The sequence below is a fragment of the Bombus affinis genome, chromosome 16 (assembly GCF_024516045.1).
Source record: "Bombus affinis isolate iyBomAffi1 chromosome 16, iyBomAffi1.2, whole genome shotgun sequence".
Lineage (NCBI taxonomy): Eukaryota > Metazoa > Arthropoda > Insecta > Hymenoptera > Apidae > Bombus > Bombus affinis.
This window is the reverse complement of record NC_066359.1, coordinates 4,004,059-4,024,892: the sequence shown is the minus strand read 5'-3', so window position 1 is coordinate 4,024,892 and position 20,834 is coordinate 4,004,059. Positions and strand designations below refer to the sequence as shown.

Here is a 20,834-nt window from a genome sequence, read left to right as displayed (position 1 = left end):
CTACATAACTACATAATTACAGTACCGCCATAATCAATCGACTGCCTGTTAACCTAACTCTGTCCTGTCGTTTCCTCCGGAATTAGGCTGTCCTGACACCCACGAATGGGCGCTAAAGCCGCCAGTTACTTTAGGCAGCCTCCGCCGCGCGGAGCAACGTAAAAACGCCAAACAAGACAGCATGAAAATTCGGTTGCTCATCTAGGAACAGTGGCGCGGTTGCGAATCCTTTTCACCTAACGATAATTTATGCCGTGGACGATCGACCAGCTAGTACGAGACGGAGTGTACAGAGGGCGAGTGTGTGCACTGGCTGAAAAGAGACGCAACTGTACATACGCCCTGTACGCGGCAAGCAACGGTCTGCGCGATTGTTTCATCCCGAAAATGATATTCACGGGCCGCCACGCAGCCAGCTCGTAAAAGGACTCTTTTCTTTCCCTCTGTTTCCTCTCTATGCCTTTCTCTCTCCCTTGTTCTACCATCCATGCGTTTAACCCGCTACCTTGTCCTTTTCTCTCGCTGTCGTATTTTTTAGCAAGAGCAACAGCGTACGGTTTACCCTGAAAATACATCGCGGCCCCTAGCATCATGCAATTAAACGTGAGTACGTTGGAGCGCGGCACAAGTGGTGGGGATGCTAGTGGAAAGAAGAACACCGATAGGGCGGATGGGCGAGGAGTGGGGGGCAGTTGGCGGGTAGAGAAAAATCTATCGTCAGGGTGAACGACGCTAAACAGTGGACGCTTTGTCGATGACAAGTGCGAATCTCCGGTGGCTTATAAAAGTCGTGGAAATCATCATCATCCGCCTTCCGTTCGCTTTGAAGCCTTACATTAATCAAAGACGTCCGCTACCCGCTCTTTTCGTGTATGTCGTCATTTTCATATAACGAACCCCCTTTTCAGCGCGCACCAGAGATATTTCTATTAAGTTTCGCGCGATTCTCCGTCAGCCTTTGTCCCCTTTCGTAACGCAAGTTAACGCGTTAATTTCCAGCGAATCTTCCTTCGAGATGGACGTTCGAGTTTCGATTTTTCTTTCGATTTAATTCGCGGTTCGGGTAAGCGTTCTTTTGACTCAGCTTAACTCGTAAGTTAATTTACTAAGGACCAAGCAGTGGTTCGTCGTATCGTTAAAAATATCTCGGTTTCTCTACATCTTTTACAATTTCTAGAATCTGGTTAGGGGGCGGGGGGTGCGACGAGGAAGGTATCGGGCGAAGTTTTTGGGATTCTTTTGCAGAGACGCAAGGTCAAGACATAGATTCGATAATGTAGATCGATCGAAAAGAATATGGCAAACGGAGCGTCGTGTTGATACAGTTCGCCTAAACTGGGTTAAACTGTACGCTAAGTTTAAGGTCTAGGTTACCTTTAAATTAGTTTCACGTGGATCGAACGCTATTTACGGGTGGGTTAAGTTAATTCGATTTGTCGTAGGCAACAATTTCAAATACGCTACGTTTAACTCAGTTTTGATATATCGTAAATCTCAGGTTCGAGCTATGCCTGGAATAAGCTGCGATAGACACAACAACTATGAATTCCAATTTAATCTGACATCGACCCGGTTAATTTTATCTTCGGTTTTAAGTCGCCCGAATTTCACTCCACAGTAAATCTGAAAGTCTGTCAGAGTTATATCTGCGTCGTAAATTCATTTTGAATAGAATTTAATCGAACCGTGTTAGGTTGACGAGATAAAATTCCTGGTGCAACCCTTCGTGGAAACGTTTCACGCGATTTTTCGTCGCGTTAGGGAACAAACGGCCGCGCAATCGATACCGACGACGCCTTTGAGTGCTCTTCATTAATGCATAATGCGAGGAGGCGCACGATACGATTTCGAGAACGAACGTAAGTGAGATTTTCGCTCTGGAGCTAACCCTGCCGTTGGAACAACCAAATCCGACAACAGTTTTTTCCACCCTTCAACCAGATTCCATTGAAAATTCATTTCAGGTCAGATCCAACCGGTTTCCACACATTTATTATGCAACATAAAAATATCACATCGAATGATCCTCCTCATCGATAAATAGCTGATATTTATACACGTAAAATTGTTTCACATTATGCAAACAAAATTGTCAAATATAGGACACATGCATAATACGTAAGATGGAGTGGAATTTCGACGATATAATTGTAGTTATATTATTGAAACTTTTTATATTAATTAGAACATTACTGATTCAACTTGATTTATAATTCGGTATTGTGTGACACGATGAATATTTAAATTTACTTCATTAGCGTTAAACTTCGATTGACTTATTGATTACCGATTCGTAATTTATTTATGTCAATCATATTTCAATATAATCCTTTCTTCAACATTCCTTATAATATTATATAATAATGCAGTCGAATATATTAATAGCAATTCCCTTCACTATACAGCTTAAAATTCTCCTTTCGAGGATTTAATGGACGATTTACAAATAAATATGACGAAATCGAATATTTTTTACTCCAACGAATATTTTCTATTAGAAAAAGAAGAGGACCCTGAAGAAGGTATTCCCTTCGACGATTTACTAATATCGAGCTTTACAGAAATGTTTCCAAGAATTTAATAGACGATTAGATTCGAACAAAATGAATCCGACGAACTCGAATACTTTTTATTCGAAAGGTACATTAAGATACCCTGAAGATGTTAATCAAATTCTCCGGAAACAAATTTCTAACTACAATTTTCTTTTTCGTAAAATGTATTCGTTACAGAGATATAAATTCCCCATACAAGTATGCAATTTCTAAACAAAAGATGAAAACCTGACTTATCGACAGACTGCGGATTTTTATGCCTTTCGTACAACATTTGAGAACGCGCGTAATATGAGACAAATATATACAATATTCTGAGCGTAGTGTTTCCTGTAATATCTGGTCGGTAAAGTAATTTCCCACAAAAGTCCTACTTCTTTTTTCTTAATTATATCCTCAAACATACGAATTTACACGAAAATCCGCAGCCTATTTATCGATATTCCTTTGGCTGCAAATCTTTTATTCCATTGGTAACATTAATTTCGCTATTTAAACAGGAATTCAACGGAAATACCTAGATTCGTCGGTAAGAGATCGTGGTACAGAGTGAGGTTAGGTTCAACAGGTGCATAAATCAGCAAAGATTCGTGGTAGTTACCTCTGTTCCATGGATGATAAGGTCTCCTCTGCCTCTGGCCGAGGTTCGACTGTGCCAGCGCCAGCAAGAGCAAAAGAATCACGAGAAATCTCCTCGCCGGAAGTCCCATTTCACTCTCCACTATCGTTTACTAGCGTCTCATTTGCCGCGGACGATCTTCAACCGATTTTCCTCCGTTCTTCCCTCGATTGGCTCTCTTCGCACAGGACACAGGGCTGGATGATTTCATCAACTGAATTCAATTTTCCCGATTAACCGATCAGTTCTCTCAAGGATTAAGCCTGGACGACACCTTCTTCGAGGTTTCGGGGTTTCGAAGGATCCGGTATTTAGAGTATCTGTCAGATCGCAAGTCTGCTTTCGTTTAGATCTTTCGATCGTGTTCGACGTTTCGTTTCAAGTGGCTGGTGTTCGACGAGTCACTCGCAGAATCTGTTGACAATCGTTCGCTACAGAGCAACCGCCCTACAAACGCTATAACTTGGAAATAACCTGCACTTTTTCTTCTACTGGACGAATACAATTTGGTAGCGTCAAAATTGTAATTTTCTGATTAATCAATCATCGAGTAACGGATATTGTTCCCCGTTTGGCTATGGCCTGACGTTGATGAGCTTTCTATCGACCATTTCGCTATGACAAATTTAGCCAAAGAACGCTACCGCCATTACAACACAAATTGAATAACGTCTGGTGTATTTTTTCGCCGATATAAATGAGATTCGAAGACGTCGAAAATTTTATGACGTCAAGAGTTTGATTAATAAATCGCAGACAGAATAAAAAAAAAAGGCGTCCTTCGTAGATGTTCGATTCGATGAAACTTTTATGAGCCCTTCGACTATGATGGAATTTGAGGTTAAAGGCGTCACCTTAATTATTACGAGAATGTTTCAGCCTACTTTCGCCTAGACACAACGTGATTAAACGTTTGATATTTTTATATCAATTTTTACATTGATAACGACCGAGTAATTGATTGGAAGAAATTACACAAGAACCTGTCACATACAAAATTGCACGATCTTTTTCATAGTTTAAGATAATACGACCGTTGGCTGTACAGATAAGGACGTTCGCAAGGTCCAACTGCGGATAAAAGTTGGCAAGAACTGGAGTTGCAAAGAACAATGTATCGACTGGAGTATTAGTAGATAATAAATTTCACGTCTAACGAGACGTTTTACATCGTTTATCGAGAATTTTGTTCGTTTAACAACAAATTGGGAATTCAATATCGGCGAGGACTTTGCGCCAGGCGAAGAAAATTTTCAATAAACGAGACAAAATGTCTCATCAACTATCGAACCTAAGGCTAATAGCCGCTAACACGCTTCTTCCTTTCCAACTTCCTTCCGTTTGAAAAAAGAACCTAACCTCTCAACTCTTCAGACACTTCGATATAATTCTTACCGGATTCCTAATCCTCGATTAGTATAGGTCACAATTAGTACAGTGGCGCTAATTTCGGTTTAAATAAGTCAAGGATATTTCTATTCATTAAATAAGGTAACTAAATTTCTATTCATGTTAGGTTATCCGAAATGTGTCTTTCTTTTACAGACACGTCTTTCGCAACGACGCATCTTTATACAAACATGAAACCTGATCAGTCGTTGTGATTTTTATCTCGATAAAACACAACGGATCATACGTAATTCGATAAAATAATATAAAATGTGGTGCATCCATTGTTTTCGTATAAAACGAAAGAAACTAACCACCTAACATATTGGCTTGGCAACTAAGTGGTTGCGGATTTTGTCATTAGATGGTATTGACAAAATCCGCAACCACTTAGTTGCCAAGCCAATATAACCACATAATAAACCAATATCAAATAAACCGACGATCGTTATCCCATAAAATACAGAATGCAAAATAGAATACTTTATTTCCGAGTATCGTACCTGGTCCAAAATTTCTCACCGCGATCATGCAACGTCTGTACACCTTTGGAACACGCTATCCCCTATAACGCAACGTAGCGTTAATGGAAGACACAAAAGGGAAAACAGCACTAGACACAATTCTACGCAAAGATGATAATAAGACGACCGACTGTCCCTTGGAATCTCCGATAAAATCGTCGCTGGACCTCGCGTCCGAGTGATCAAAAATCGCTCACAGAGTGTCCTCTGTGTTCCAAATCGAAAACGCAGCACTGTGTATGTCTCGCGGTGGGATCGTGGAACCTCCAAAAAAAGAAGCTTCAGGGCAAAGATCGCCGCGTAGCCGAAGAGCAGAAGCTCTGGACGAACGAAGACTGGCCCTGTGCGTCGATGTGCGATTAATCAGCCGTTGTTGGGCGAGAATTGCAAGCGAAAAGCACCGGGAGCGAGCATGGAAGAAGCGAGGAGTCACAAGGCTCTCGTTAGTTGCACGAGCTTCCTTGCAGCCTCTGACCGGCCGACAATTCGGTTTTTGTTTTCGCGGATTACCAGAGCAGAGGGGGGGCGACGGAAGAAAGGAAAAGCACGCGACGGTACGCGGTGGAAAGGCAAGGAAATTGTGCAGCGAACAAGACACAATGGTCTTGCGGTGGCGCGGCGACACGCTGTGTTTTTCAATTATTTTTAATTATTTTCTGAAAGCCGCGACCGCGTTTGATGCACACACCAACCCCCGGCTCAGCACACAGCCGTCCCGCGTCTCTCCGCCCCTATTTTTCACCCTCACCCTATCGATCCCTCTCGCTTTTCCACGTCCAATTTAAAAACACGTCCACTGCCCCTCCCACCCACCGCGTCTTTTTCCCATTTTCCTTCGTCCTTTTTTCACGTTCTCTCGGCCGTCGCTGCCACCGGTTACCAGACAAAGAGGAGAATTCGAAGAAGAGGAGCTTTGAGTCGCAGCTTTGTGTGACGGGAGCACGCAGCAAGGTGGAAATAACTGCGGGAATTTGACTGAATCGACGACACAAGACGAGCAAGCAAGCTGCGGCTCGATCTTTCCGCGAGATCGTCGTTTTTAACGTAACGTCGCCACGGTTGCTGTCGGCCGATCGTCTCGGCTCTTTTCCACAACAAACCAGCGGACTAGGGATTTTTATGCGAATTCCTCTTTTCGTACACGCCATTAAGGAACTACAAGTTTTTCGGATTCTACGCCTCGAGATTCTCTCTTTTCCTGTCCACTGTGTTACACCGCGCAACGTATTTTCCGTATTTTCTATATTTCCTACACGCTGCCAGCCGTAAGCGTTAGCACGTTTAATTTATTATACTTTTCCACGTTTGTTATTTATCTTTTATAAGACAGCAGATTATCTTTATCGAAATATTCTAACAAACTTTACTTTGCTTTATGCTGCATATTTATATCGTACGAGACGCGAATATTACGAATGAATTAACCAAATTGTAATTAAAAGGAAGCAATTAAGCGAATAAAAGCAGCGGAAGGCACTGGATTTCGATCGGGCAGAAAACGTCGCACGAACCGTCCGAATACTTGCCGCAGCTACCGTGTTTTCGTATAACGCATGCATTTTGAATATTTTCACGGCTTTAAAATTTCAATAGACGCGAAAAAATCCGCGGTCCAGCGACGGCTGAATTATTCAGTTTTTTGATTCCGTCATCGACGAAACTTTCGAAATATACCAAACTATTGGGATATAACATTACCGTTTACAAGATGACAGATTTGCAGATAGCAAAACTAAAAATTGCACGATTAGAAGACAAACAGATAGAAGAACAACGAAGCCTTCTTTTCTTACGATCGATGCCGATTGATCCAGCAATTTACAACAAGTCGAACTACGTTTAAAAAACTCTGAAACTGATAACAGACGCAACGCGCAAAGATCCATAGAAGCCGTGAAATTTTCGTTTAAATCGAAGAATGCTGGAGGTTTCTACAGGTCCGTTCAACCCGTTCCATGGATTGCACGTTACTTTACTTACGGAGGAACGCGACGATCACACGTCAACGACGATTGAAATTCACAAGAGCGAAAACTTGGCGAACATCGACGCCCTGAAAGATCGCGAAGCTCGCGGCTAAATACAAACGATGCGAGATATCTGCGAACGTGCGACACTGCACCAGACTCGAACTTTTCGAACGTTGCAAATTCTTGGAATTCCGAAAATCTCCCAGCAAAATTTCCCGACACAGTCCACTCAACGGGAAGATGATACTCCGTCGCGTCTTTGATCGCGGGATCCTCGAACAAGGTGTCTGTGGGATCGATCCTCGAGCGAAATTTCCGAGGCGCGAACAAGATGGAAGAAAATGAAACGATGATATCGATGGTCGCGATGGATTCTTGTTACCTGCGGATGCGAGTCGCGACCAAGAAGCAGAGGAATACGCGCGGTTCTCCGTGCAGACGCCGCGTTGGCCGAAGCTGACAGACTGGCAAACTACTAGTCGCCATGAACCGAACCAACAACAGGCCACCCCACCTCCGCTGTCAACAAGGGAAGCGTGGGAGGCACTAAGCTACTTTGCATTTTTTTTTTTTTTTTTTTTCGTTTTTTTCGTCGCCGCAACTAGCGTCGACGTTGGCGTCGCGGCGACCAACGGCGGGCCCACGCCTTTTCGATTCCTCCGCGAGATACGCGCCGAATCTTCGGTCCGAATTTTCACGAGAAGCTAGAAAAATCGCTGTTACTCCTGTTCTTGCTTTTGTTTGTCTGTTTTTCAGATGCCGAGGGAAAATGCTGAAAGGATTGGGCGAGATCGTTGAAGCGTCTTTTCGGCGAGCTGAGAAAGGAGAAAATGTTTCAGCGGGGAGATGGAAGGTGTTGGGAAGTTCGCGAGCTTGCGAAATTTTTCTGCGATACAGGCGCGAAATCTTCGGTTGAAATTTTCTGAGCGACGGAAGACGCGGCTTTTTGCCATTCCTTTTGCAAATTGGTGGATTGGTGGACTGGCCAGGCTGGTGAAATATTTCCCGCGGGGAAAGGGAAAACGGTTTAGACACAGACACAGAAGAAACGTAGATTAAAATGTCTTTATGATATTGAGACAAAATTGCTAATAAATGTTTCTCAGATTAATCGCGCGGTTTGTTTAGGAAAATATTAGAAACTTTTGCGCTCTTTCAGAATCGTCGTAACGCATTGGATCCTCGCTTGGAATATTTTGCAAGGCTCCGTGCAAAATTTACAATTTCAATGTTCTTCCATTGTCTTCGTCAGAGAAACGAAGAAAAAGAAGAACAACAAATGTTGAAAAGAATCGATGAAACTGTTAGAAGATCTTTTCGAACAATTTGCCCGGAAAATGCAGAGAAAAGTGTTTTGTTATTGTGCTTGACCCTCGGGATTTCCATAGAATATGAACATAGAACATCGAAAGACAAAACATTGAAATTCTCGTTGTTCGTCTGTTCTCGAAAATTTTCCCAAAGCTACGCAAACGCGTTGGATCTTTTTACAAAAGTTCTATGAAATTTTGTCCAGAAAAATATCCTTGAAAAAAGAAAAAGACAGGAATTCGAAGTTTTGCAGCTGCACAGAGCGACAGATCCATCGAACGGTCTACGCGGCATTTACAAGATCGTAAGCAGCTTGTTCGACGAACGAGCGTGAATTTGTGGACAGCGGAAGGATTTGCCTCGGTTTCGTGATCGTTCGGTGCTTTAGAAGATTGCGAGTGACTTTCTTTCTACGCCGCCCCCGCGGAACTCGTAACGCGACACCGGTTTCCAACAGGACTACGAGCGAGAAAAATCGGCAGGAGGAATTGGCATCGTTTTAAAATTCCGCATACGAAAATCCAGCAACGAGATCACCTACGATCTCGCGGCAAAAACATTGCCGAGAAACTCCTAAGACGCTCCTATCTAATTAAAGCTGCATTTCTAAAAATACGCTATCCGATCCAATCTATTCGAATGTTCGAACTAATGTGGAACAATTTCGACCATCCTCTTTCTTCGCGAAATGTCGAATGCCGTAAACGTAACGGATCGGGAGTTTTGCTAACTTTTAATCAACTTTGAAATTCCTCGGAGATATGAAAATTTCAAGAACTCCAGGAATTCTGTTGTTGGAGCAGAATTCGTCTTTACGGGCGATCAAAGTGAGCGGTTTTTTTTAAATTCCGTGGAACGTAAAGCAAGCAAAAATATCATCCAACGATTTGAAATTCGAACTATCGAAATTTCCAATGAACAATTTTCCAATGCTTCTTCTCTTATCTCACGGATTTTCAAACGTCGTCGATATAATAGAATTGCGGGCTTTGTTCACTTTTAATGAACTAACAGAACGCCTCCAAGATGGCAGAATTTTAACAACTTGAGCAACTCGATTCATAGAGCAGAATTCAGCTCGAGGATCGTCAGCCAGGCGTCTCCGATGATGGAGATCTACGGTTTACCGATCGAAAGTGTCGAGAGCGTGGCCGCTAATATCTCGAAAGAGCGAACGAACCGGCCCGCGCCGTTTCGAACGAACGACTGTCGAGTGGCGCGTGCAAGGCGTCGCAGCCGCGGCGGCTCTGCCGCGCGATCAGCGCAGCGGCGCCGTATTCCGCGCGCCTCTGTCGACGCGCATGCGCGTCTATAGCGGCGCGCATGCGCACAACACCAGGAGAAAGCCGCCAAACCTCGTAAATTGAAAACCATCGAATCGCCAGATGTCTTCATCGCCGTCTAATGATCTTTGATGATAATTAGACTGCGGATTTTTATGCAAATTCACATCTTCGAGGATATAATTGAAAACGTAGAACCTTGGTAGAAGATTGCTTTACCTGACGAGTATTATAGAAAGTACAGTACTTTGAATGTTTCATACACTTTGTCGTGTTACGTGCATTCTGTGCAATCTTGTGTTTTCAAATTTCCTGTAAAAGCGCGAGAATCCCCAGTCTAACGATGATCAATTGGCGCCCTGTAGTGAGGATGAATCGAGGAAAATATTTATGAACGTTCTTACAACGTGGTAGTTTAAACATTTTCCCTTTTTTTCTTTTTTTTTTCTTTTTTGGTTTGGTTAGACTTAAAGATTAATATCTTCCAATCGATTTATACTGTCCAATTCGGTTTTTCACAATTTGTCTATGAAAGAGTGCTAGGTCCCAAAATCGTACAAAATCTTTAAAATAAAATGAATGGAATTCTAACATTCCCTTTGGAGCGAATATTTCTTGGATTTGTTGCTAGTCAATTAGCCATAATTCGTTCTACTACTCTGTATGTTATTATTAGCTAGAAAACTCTACAGTGGGAAGAAATTTTGGAACGCTACAAGTCCTACAAAATCGGAGTTTTGCATCTAGAGATCTTGCACACCTAGAGATTTAGTCTTCGACGATGCGCTGTGTCTGCTGAGCTGCATCGTTGTTCAAGCAAAATCTTTCTACGTAGGATACAATTCGATCTCGTGCATCTTTTAATAACATTTCACATTTAGGTATATTCTTGTTCGAGTAAAATATTTTTGAACTGGATAATAAACAACTGAAAGATTGATCGAATCTGAAGACGTTCTTCAAGAAATACCCATTTAATCGTCCTGAAGAATTCCACAAATTAATTCAATAAATAAAAAGCTTTGCGTCTATCGGTTTTGAACTTTTCCATCGACGTTAACATTATGACAATACGATGCCAATTACTAACCAATCGACTTGACGCTCGATGAACATCAACGAAAACTTAAGAACGTAGAACGTGAAGAAACGTGGAACAGCGATATATTTTAATTCTTTCGTAAGGAATTTAACTTGTCGATCTGGTAAACTTTTTTAACAACCTTGAACGGTATCCGTGAGCAGAATATAGAGGGGGTTGGCATGGTGAAATTTAAGGTGAGCTGTATAAATAAACGACAGTACAAAAGATAGCCAACCGGTCTATTTAATTCTGCGTTGTTCCATGGGAAAATGTCCCCAGATCAGAATTCTAATTAACACCAGCCAAACGAGATTATCCCACAGGCTGATCCAATTTCCAGCGACATAAACCATCCGACGCGGGGCAGCCTGTGAACGAAACGAACATAAGAAAACACGTTTCGTTCGCGGATTATAAAAGTTTAAATAAAATAAGTTGAGAAATCACGGTTCGTGCCGGCGATATGACGGCCGTGGAAAGCCAAGGAAAAAGCTGTTTCACCCGTGGAAACCTAGCCGTGGCATTTATTCGAACGCGGCCTTACCTCGCATTTTCATACTAATGGACTTTTTCAACTTCCTCGACACGGTGTAACCAGCCTCGAATTATCTTTTTGTCAGATGGATTAACGCGTGCTTGGGGGATTCTTTGCGCTTCCGTCGACTTCTCCAAAGGAACCTGCAGCCTTGGAAATTCGCGAATCAACCACTTTCCACGATTTTCCGAAGGATAACGAAGAAACGCGTATTAGGGTCCTTGAGGAATTTCGTTGCAGGCGTTTCAGTTGAACGAAGCTCGAAGAGATTCGAGGGAAAATTCACGATCATGCTCGTAAGCTGGTCAGATTTTCCCGAAGTACATACTTTTCTATACATACAACGCTTTTATCGAAGAGTCGTTGGAAAGAACGTGAAATTCGAAGGAATTAGATTAATTAATTATTAGGAAGCCCTAAGCGTCTAATTAAGCTTTAAAATGTGGCCTCATAGAGAGCGAGGAGGCAGCTTGCGCGCAGCGCGCCTTATGGTAAATATGGAGCTGTTTGCAGGAAAATGAAAATTGCAACAACAAACGTACCGCGTATAACGTGCAAAAATATAACATGATATACAAAGTATAGCAGCTAGTGTAACATTCGGCGGATTTAATAAATTTCTACTTAGATCCCACACGTCTAATTGGCTTTACAATTACAGCAGCTTCGAGCAAAATACAAATTTGCATAAAAGTTCACGATCTAATCGTTGTTGGTCTTCGACGATGAACGCCTTCCATGTTAATTAACGCAGTCGTGCGTTTTTCACTGCGTCATGCAAATTACTCCAAATATCGTTCGTTCGAGTTCGATGTGAAATCCGTCGCTGACTATTGGGTTGGCAACTAAGTGATTACGGATTTTCTCGTTAGGTGATATTGACAAAACCCGCAATCACTTAGTTGCCAACCAGGCGTAAATTCAGACGAAGGTTACCGCAACGAACGATAGGCCTTTTGGTTGGCGAAAAATACAACTTTCGCAAATATATTTGTAGAATTTCACCGGATTGCAGAGGTTGGGTTGGTTTTTATGGAGGAAAGCTGGATGATCATTCATCGTTAAAGCCCGAACGCGAGTGAAAATAGGGCCACGGATCGATATTTCGAACTTGGCTCAAGAACTCTTCATCATCCTTACGTACAGTCGTGAATCAACTGTGACGATTAATGCTCGGTCAACTATCGAATTGTTGCATACAAAATGTCTTATCTCGCAGATGAGGACAGCTGTCGTAGCAATTTTGGACAGATTTTTGTCAAATATCTCCCACGGGAGAAGTAATTCGATGTTCGATGATAAAGAAACGGTGGGAGAGAAAAGTGGAAAGAATCGCGCGACGATATGGTCAGGAAGACGTTGTACCGTTTCACGGATCGATCAACGAAAAATTGAAAATCCGAGAGCACAGAGGAAAAAGAAAAATATGGCGAGTTCATATTTGTTGATTTTTTATTTCGATGTCAGTTGCCTAACGTGTAAAATACACGTTTAGCTCGAAAGTATGTCTTTTCCTGGTCTATGCAACTTTGTAAAGGATTAAAAATATAATAATTTATTCTAAATGGGAGCAGAATAAGAGAAGAATTTAAATGGAAATGAAGAAAAAATTACGATAAGTAGAGTGTAATATAATAACCGATGACATTCTTCGAGTATACGATTGATTAAGAAGCGTGGAATCTTAAACTTCTTCCATTAATTCTCTTCTTCTCACCTTTCTGTCCCTTCCTTTCTTCTTTACGTTTACAACTCTTTAAAAATCTTGCCCTTTTGCAATACTTTATCGATAAAAAAAAAACGTGGAATACAGAAAGAAGGTAGTAAAAATTACATAACACTAAAACCAAATACTTTGCTAATATTTGTTCCAACATGAAAGCCATTTGGGGGCCACAGAAACCCGAAGGGAACAGCCAGGTTGAAAAAGGGGCGAACTCTTTGGCTGGCTGTGGCCACTTGCGCGTCGAATTCCTCGTCTCCGACCACTTGCCTAAAAATTCCAAGCATCCTCGACCAAACACCCAACCAACCAACGTTAAAAAGAAAAATCCTCCTCCCTCGACTACCCTCGGCAATTCCCAAAATCTCTGATCCCCGAGAACTCGCGAAAAAACAAAGGGCAACCGCCCCCTCAAAAAACCAAAAAAAAAAAAAGAACAAAAACCAAAAACCAAAAAAAAAAAAAAAAAAAAAGGAAAAAAGCAGAGAAGCGTCGGATTTATCGCGAGTTCGGTCACGTCGAAATTATAATCCATCCGCGACGCTTCAACCAGATTTACGACAGCCAGGCAATCCCCCATCGACGGTGGCCACCCCCGGCAAACCAGCCAGCCAACCAACCAACCAACCACGCTTTCATCAGCCGCGCTTTTTAGAATTCATTTTCGGCTTTAAGCTTCATTTCTCGGCCGGGGAGAATTAAGCTGGGCGCGGTGGAGGGTCGGTGTAGCTTGGTCCGGGGGACAAACGGCAGATTGGTAGGCGTTACCCTGGCTGTTGCCACACTTAAGGGGTTCACACTGTGTAACGAACCACCGTCGCCCTCCCACAGCCACCCCCTCGTGAACCATCCCGCGTTTGCCAACTCTCTACGTGCACTGGATGCATGTACATACGTCGAAATGTCGCGATGGGGTAGGCAACAACGACCACGCAACGACGACGACGACGACGACAACGACGACGACGACGACGACGACGATAACGACGGGGATGAAACGGTGGCGATGGTGTTGGTGTTGGTATTGGTGGTAGTGGTGATGGTTGGTCGGGCGGGCGGTTATTTCGTGGTAACAATTCCCCGGCTTTTTTGTAATTTACGACAATACGAACGCGACCGGCAGAATTACGATCCGCCCTGGCGCGACGCGGCTGCGCGACCTCCAATCGTTCGTTTAATCCGCGGCTGGCAAGGAATATTCACGGCGGAGGCAGCCGATTTCCCGCCGTTAGACGCGTTTCTGGCTGGTCTGTACTTGGCACAGCTTCTGAAAATCATCTTGCAGGATACGCTGCTACTCCGAGGATGAAGCGACTGGGAGGAATTTTAGGGAAGTTGAGAGCAACAGGGGTGGAGGGCAAATTTTAAACAAAGGGGTGTAGGGCAAATTTTAAACAAACAAGGGCAAAGTTTGTAGATGTTGTGGATTTTGTAGAAGTTAAAAGTAAGAGGCGCGGCGGGCAAATTTTGTGATTGCCAAAAACGAAGGAGGAATTTCGCGAAAGTTAGTGGTAAGAGGCGTGGAAGAAATTTTGAGGATAATAAAAATTAGTTGAGCGAGGGCAGGAAGAGTTTCGTAAATATCGAAAACGGGGGTTTTGCTAAGGTCGTAGACAAAGGACGTGACAAAGGACAAAATCAGACAGGTAGGAAGAATTGTAAAAATGTAAGAAACAAGAAGCGTAAGGGGTAAATCTTGTAAATCGTGTAAAGAACAGAGATAAGAGGTGGGGGATAAATTTTATGGACATTAGAAAATAGATAAATAAGAGTAGACAGAGTTTTGTAAATATCGAGAATGCAAGTGGACAGAATTTTACAGAGAATCTTTACGAATAAAAAATGTACGAAGAATTGTTTAAAAGACAAATTTAAAAATTTAAAAATAAAAAAAAAATTTTGTAAATGTGCGTTGAAAAATTTACGCCATCTGGCGACACAAATTATTAGAAATATTTCAGTTTGTCTCTGAGGTAGGTTCATTGTGCTAACATGTAATGTTAATATTAATTGTTAAGTAATTATTAATTAAATAATGTTCATCTTCAGAGTGCTAAGGTGTTAGGAAAAATATAGCACACACTGGTAAATGTTTAAATGAGAAATTTGTCTTTGAAATATGTCCACTGAACCATTTCCAAGGATGTGCTAATACGGATGATCCTGAGTTGTTAAATAGGTAAAAAGAATTTCCTAAACAATAAGTACACGATCGTTCAATTTATGCAAAATTACAAATGTCAAACTCAATAACAGAGTCGAAAGTCAACGATAGGAGGAGAGACCTTTCTGAAGACTTTCCAAGCTGGACTCTAATTGCTATGGAAATAAAATATACATTTTAGAACGCCTTATCGCGTGAAATATTTGCGTAGAGGGGAAGTCGTTGATTATAATATCGGCAAATTATCAATACTTATTTTATGTCGCAATTTGATAACGTTAGGTGGTTATCTGAGCGGATCGCGGCCTCGGTGGTCAGGCCATTATCTTTGGTCTTGATTATTTATGAAATGAGCTCAAGGCGCACACGAGGCTCGCTCGCGCGGAAACTTACACCGTCCACGAAATTTCGTGGCACGTCGAAGTCCACAGGCCGGGAATTATTTAGTAGCTGCCAGGTCCCTTATCAGCCAATAACACACGGCGGGCTAATTATCCCTTACTCAACTCGTTGATCCTTGTCGATATGTGCGGCAAAAATATCCACCGCCCGTTAGAAATCGCCAGAGCCATCAGAAATTTCAGGATCAAGATGATTCTCGAATGTTGAGTACATAATAATTCATAGAAACGTCTCTTTGTTTTCGAATATTAGGTTGAGTCAAAGAAGACTTGAGTTGGGTCTGAGAACGAAGGAAAATCCCTAGAATTTTGTTAGATATAGTAAGACACACGTGACACAGGTCTGCGTTAGACCTGGATTAGTTTAGGGAATTAATAAAAATCCCCTATAAACCTATTTCTCTTTTTTCTGTCGAATGTAGCTTTACGCGAAACATCTGTGAGCTACATTTAAACTAATCTTCAGTTGGATTTTGCTTAAGTTTGAAAATTGATTAAAATTCCCATGCTTCTTCTTTTTTAAATATGACACTGCGGTATACGACGAATATCCGTAGGTCAGGTTTAGGTTAGGTTCGGAAATCGACAGAAGTCCCTATATTCTCATTATATTTTGTAAACATAAAAATACACTGCAGAACAGTGTCGAAGGTGGACTCGAGGATCGATGCAACTTACGATTATTAATACACTACGGATTTACAAAAATCTTCCACGCGATATTTAGAGATAAATCCGGATCCATCTTCGAGAAGGATTCTACAACATGGTACAAGCGTTATTGTTACAGAAAGTGAACACGTAGTTGTTAGTGACTGACTTTGCGAAATCTGTAGCTTGAAATTCTGAAAGAATTCGTTGCAATGGCTCATGAATAAGCAAAACCCATCACCAGGTTTACTTAGAGCTGTCGAACGACTAGTTACCTAAGAGCACAATTGGGTCAGGCTCGCGTTAAGCATGAAAACAGACATAAATTTCAATTGTTTCAAAATATAGGAATTTGTGTTTGCAACAGATCTGCGTTTCGTTCGGATTAAACGAAAATTTTCGAAATACGAAGGAAACGAAAGATACAGAAAAAGAAAACCTCGGTTGGGCTTGGATGTTGGTAAAATGTTTCTGAAAACTAGGACGAGATCGGTGGCAGCGATGTTTATCTGCGCAACAAGAAGACAGTGGAGCGAAAGAAAACAGGAGACATTCAAATTTTTCGCGAAAGCTAAGTGGCTCGTTAATTTATCGATCAATGATCACGCGATGCGGTTGAAATTCGTGACGTGATTTATAGGCAGAACGAACGACTCGGGCGCAGGAAGTTTTCAGACAAATCACGCTGCCCCAACATTCACGACACATTTGCATATGCTTATTTTGTCAATAAACCGTCCTCTTTCGTTCGCCGGTGAATAAAAAAACCTTCGGTCCTGCAAAGGATCTTGTTCAAACAGGGATAACGCAACGTTAACCCAGAGAATAAAAATACTCGGACCGGTCAAATTTATCCAATGAACAATTATTACCATAAAGTAGACATACGAACAGAATTAAAGATTCGAAAAATAATTTTGCTTAATTCTTTGCGCTCGTAACGACAGCTGATATACCAACCGTCTTTTCCACTACCAATTTTAGAAACCTGTTCGTATTTACCAAATTACTATGAATTTTGTATTGAAAAATTTCTTCCCTTTTTTTCAAGGAAATTTGTAATACGTTCGACGAAACATTTAAAGAAATAACTTCAACTTTATTCGACGATATTCTCGGCAACAAGTTCGTGGAATCTCATCGTTGTAAAAAGATGTCTTCAACGATTTCACTGTTATTGATTGACGAACGATTAATTTCATTTAATTAATGGAGTTTCACAATCTCAACGAGAGTACCACGCGATTTTGAGGACAAATCATCGAATAATTGTAAATTCAAAAGACGTATTTCTGAACATACAACAGATTGATCTGTAGGTGGCAAAGGAATCGCACATGTTTGAACTATTGTTTGACTATTAAAAGAGTTCAAGGTTAGACGTTAAAAGAACGACTTGGTGGTCGAAATTGAACAGTAGCTTAAACGATTCCTTTGATATTTATTATTTTACTGAAATAGGCACACGAACGTTCGGCCACACGGTGAACGTTTGCACAGGGTGGTCAAAAAGTCGTGCACGTTAAACGTTTGGTCCTTTGTTACCTGTCAGAAAATATTTAGGATAAAATAACTGCTGGCTATTCTAGCGTAATTGGTACTCAAGTTTGTTGAGCTGGCCTTCTAGAAATTGAAATTCAACCGTATTGACGCTGGCCCCATTCCAGATATAACATTATTTCTCATTCAAAATTTCAACTAACAGATCGTATTTTATTGGAAAATCTCCGATGTAACTTGCGTGTAAATTAAGGCAAGATCCTTGAAATTCGATTCTCAGAATTTACTGTTCCAACGATAAATCTAACGTAGCCAGTTTCTATAGACTATTTAGAAATCTTCAATCATTTGCTGCTTTTTTTTCACTTCTTGAGTCACGTTCGACGCAACTGTTGAGCCGAGAACAAGAATTCTGCGAAATATCGATCGCGCCAAAAGTCGACACGCGACACTTGTCGGTTCTCTGAATTTTCGAGATACACAACGAGCTAGCAGCAGTTGCTAAGAAGACTGAAAACTCAGGAAAAACTCCAGCGTCAGGCAGAATATCCGTTTGAGTGCCAGGGGTCTTTGAAAAAACAAGATCGAAGAATCCTGAACAGCGCGATAGCGCTTGCCTCGATCGATTGCGAGGAGAAACAAGCGGCACAATAGCGCTCGTCATATTTGTTATTTGTTGTTATATTTGTTGTACATCTATATTATTATACACGCGTACTGTTAGTTTATAAATATTCCAAGTTTTGTTCAAGAAAAATTATTGACAAGATAACAATGAAATAGAAAATACCGTGGGTCGTGCTGCGACCAAATGTACTGGGACCATTCGACACGAAATGTAAACAGCGCGATCGCCACTCAAACGGTTAATCGTTGCTACGTTTGATCCGGAAGAAAAGCTACCTATGTCTGAATTATTTTCTGACGTGCAAAAATGTTACTCTTATTTCATTCAGCAGTGTCAGTTGAGCGCACTATGCTTCTATAGCCATCCCATATCTACATACTGACATCGTGCACAGTCCTGGGAAAGCTGCATTCTAAGTTCTTGTGAAAAGTCTAAAGGTCTTGCGAACGCTCCATTCTAAGTATACCAGGCTGATTAAGCTGTTCTATATCGAACGCAGACAAGAAATCATGAAAGAATGATCACCTGAGATTTCTATATTCCAAGAGCTGAAGCCCAGATCCCAATAAGCGGAGGCTTGCAGCTGACAAGCTGAGAGAAGCTTCCATGGAAAATGTACGCGTGTCACCATGCTGTCCTACTTTGATCGCACCGAAGGAATCTTCAAGGTCAGAAAAAAAGAGGATTGCGCGAAAAATGAACGAAATGAGGGATCGTTAAACTACCTAGACCGATGCAAGTGGAAAAGGTGGATGCTTCTACCGAAAACCTAGCACCGCAAATTCTATCCATGCAACAAGGACGTCTAGACTCGGTGTCACCAGGTGACACCCATCGCCGTAACCTCGATAAATATCCCAGAACTGTCACTCCAAGCCACTGTGCAAAGTTACTGCGCTCATTATCGATTGCATGATGAGAAGCGGAGCAAGCGAATGACTGCTTACAAATTCATCCAAGCAAGGATGATGCAGCGATTGCCATCATCGCAACGATGCCCACGTGTTTTTTTGCACACCGCGTATACCAGGTCGAGAGGACGCACCTGAATAATGTGCCGGGACAGCAGGGGTTGACGTTTGTCGTGGCGGTGCCTAGCGTGCTGCCGTTCCACCTACCAGCCTAACGTACAACTCCCCATCCTCCCCCCTGCCAACCTGCCAACCATACCAAAGCCTCGTTTCCCGACTTCCAGTAACGTTCGCTTCGTCCTGCTCACCAAGACTCATAATTGTCCCCGTCCGAACTGGCATATCGCGGAAGCAAACGGGGGACACGAAAGTGGTTATGCGCATTCCTATCCACCGTGCAGGATCAACGGAGGCGGGAGGGCGAGCACGAGGGTCATCGGTAGCGATGGCCTCAACACGGATGCCACTCTGATCAAGAGCTGTTTCGATTTAGTTTACTAGCTGTCGGTATAGCTATAGGTGACATTTCTAGCTTGAGAAGGAACGCTGCAGGAATACTCGTTCTCGGTACCAACGATCATGGTTCTCCTAACTCTCGCTTTGTAACCACAATGTGTCTCGTATTTGGCAGGAAACAATCGTCTCGCCAAACTATGCGAAAGACGGCATAGAACATCTCTTTGCTGAAGCGTCAGCGACACGGTGAGTTTGGGATACAGTGAGATATGGAATGGACAGTGAGAGAACGTGGAAGGAGCATTAGCAACTTTAGTTCCTTTGGCAGCGTTAGCATCATCGACGTGGTCGATGGTCGTGCAGGTTTTAAGAAGATTCTATGAGCTTGTAGCGTAATGTGTCGTCGGTTTGGTGAGAACTTGGTGGTTGGAGACGGAGCAATTGGATCAAGAAATGTTCCTGCTGTGCTATCAGCTGTACGGTGATATTCCTGGCTTCCTGTTAGGGACACAGTTTGCTACGAAAACGGTGATGTTTTGAAGATAGAACAGTTCTCCTCAATGGATACTCCTTTGGTACCATCCGACGTCTCTTTTTGCTTCCAAGAGAATTCTCAAATTTTTAGATGCAACGTGTCCCAGATTTGATGAAGAGAAACGATCTTTGGCGATATCGTAGATGGATCGATGATCCTGCCATTGACACTGCTGGTCTAATGTCACTGTGATTGTACAAGATTAAAGGAGTACGTTTAATTATACTGTATCGTAACATAGGACTCCTTAGACATTTCTTCGACATTTCGAAGAATCCGATCGATCCGTCATCGATGAAAAAAAGTCTCACTTGCCGAATATGAAAATCTTGTTCAAGACATCACGATATATCGATAGACACCTAGAGGACAATTTTACTCAGAAGATGGCGATCCAATGGATTCGAATACCCATCGCTAGTAATGAGGGGATAAGGTCGATGGTCCCCTAACGGTTGAATACTTGAATATTGATTAAGCATGCACATCGCGATTACTGGAAGCAGGTAAAAGCAGCGGTCTGCGTGTCTCTGGATATTTATAACGAATGCCTCTGTCTGTCTCTCTTTGGCTTTCAGCAACCCAGGAAAACTTC

At 42.1% G+C, this 20,834-nt stretch overlaps 1 protein-coding gene and 1 long non-coding RNA gene across 16 annotated transcripts in view; both read right to left on the bottom strand.

The window, feature by feature from the left end:
- LOC126925425 (basement membrane-specific heparan sulfate proteoglycan core protein) overlaps positions 1 to 20,834 on the bottom strand; it is a 190,090-nt gene that overhangs the window by 93,902 nt on the left and 75,354 nt on the right. The window lies entirely within an intron of this gene.
- LOC126925472 (uncharacterized) lies at positions 17,248 to 20,187 on the bottom strand. Its single transcript, XR_007713947.1, has 2 exons — positions 17,465 to 20,187; positions 17,248 to 17,433 (listed from the first exon to the last, which is right to left on the bottom strand). It is a non-coding gene; the product is annotated as an uncharacterized LOC126925472 (long non-coding RNA).